This window comes from Homalodisca vitripennis, unplaced genomic scaffold, assembly GCF_021130785.1.
Source record: "Homalodisca vitripennis isolate AUS2020 unplaced genomic scaffold, UT_GWSS_2.1 ScUCBcl_514;HRSCAF=2685, whole genome shotgun sequence".
In the NCBI taxonomy this organism is placed as follows: Eukaryota; Metazoa; Arthropoda; class Insecta; order Hemiptera; family Cicadellidae; genus Homalodisca; species Homalodisca vitripennis.
Window position 1 is genome coordinate 49,438 of NW_025776639.1, and position 1,831 is coordinate 51,268.

A 1,831-nucleotide genomic window follows, 5' to 3' on the forward strand; every position below is an offset into this window, starting at 1 on the left:
TATCCCGAGTGGATTGAACGTGGGGAACTGTGGCATGGCCTGCCCGATATCCCGTTTTAAAGGGTTGTTCCCTTGTCCGGTGTGGGTTTTTTTTATCTCAGTGGTACATATTATGGCAATTGAAAATTCCTGCTCTTGTTAACAATGACTCATCAGTCCAAAGGATTTTTCGAAAAAATGACGCTGTTCTATGTCTCTGTTTAGCAACCAACGACAGATTTGTACTCTAGGAGCATAATCAGTTGCTTACAGACCTTGAACAGGCGTAAAATGGTATGGATGGAACTTATGATTATGCAAAATGTCCAATACCTTCCATTGTGATACACCTACGTCTCTAGCAAGTTGTCTACTACTAACTTCTGGATCATTCCGAACTGAATTTAGAACTACTTCATCTAATCCTACATCATGAACAATGTGTCCTACTTCGTTAGGTCTTTTTGTGAACTGTACCTCCTTCCACAAGACGTTGATGGAGTCTTGAGAACACAGAATGACTGGGAAGTCGGCGATCAGGGTAGCGAGCTTGATACTCTCTTTGAGCAGCACGCGCATTTCCATCACAAAATCCGTAAATAAAGTGCATATCAGCGTATTCTCGAGTAGTGAACTCCATGGCAGACTACAGTTGACTAAATTGAGTAGAAAAATAGTTTATTGGAGGTAGAACTAATTCATATGGACACTGGTTTTACAAAATAAGATAAGGAATGAATGTACAGTACCAGTACTGTACAAGTACTGTGAAAGAGATAAGATAAGGAATTAATAAAACATTGATAAAGGATGTGACCATTAATCTGTAGCTAGCATCCAAAAATTATTTTAAACTGCTTTACTTCTTTGTAATCTTCAATTCCTTGTTTTATTAGGCAGTTTTATAAAACAAAAAAATTAAGTACAGTTGTTATTAAATTGTTTTAATCTTTTTTGTAGCTTGCATGTTTTTTTAATATTCAAACAGATAAAAGTAAGTAACCGAATACTTAACTATGGTCATATGACAAGTTTTTAATATCACTTGACACATTCTTTTGTACAGGGTGTGGAAAAAAGATGGGGTTCAATGGTATTTCAGTTTTTCTGAAACTTAGCAATATTGCCATTTGAATCGACCTGAAGCTTAATTTTCTTTTCTTAGCGTTTGTACCGATAACTTTTTCAAATTGAAAATTTTACGGAGAATCTAAAAATGATGTATTTTGCTCACATATGTCTATAAATTGCTGAGAAATATCATATTTACGTAAAAAAACATGGGTGTTTTAGAAAAACTGAAAATAATTCATTTCAGACCTAATTTTTGGAGTTGGACTTTTTTATAACCGCCATTGTATCACATTTACTTTGAATTATAACCCAAAACATTTTCTCACACCAAGAGCCACTCACCCTGTATATCTGTGGCCTGCTATCCGTAAAAATAAGAATACAAAATTTCTACGCGTTTATGTTCAAAACAATCTCGAATCTTTTGTTCTAATTTTTTCAGGATAACGATTGGGGGATTTATGTATTTTTCTACAAGTATTGTGTGTATGCGTTTCTCTGAATAGTCATTTAAACCAATGTAAATAAACCTTCACAATCAAGACATTTCAAAATGTAGGGGTATATGGTAACCGTCAATTTTAACAATACATAATATATCTAAAAGTGACAAAATATGTTATTATAAGGATATCCTACATTTTCATATTACTGTATAATGTTCTCGATAGAATATTCTTAGAAACGATTAGTTCATTATAGGTATCCGATCTATAGTAGTCTAGTGTGTCTCACCGTAAAGGTCGTTGTAGCTAACCTGCGATATGACACCAATTCC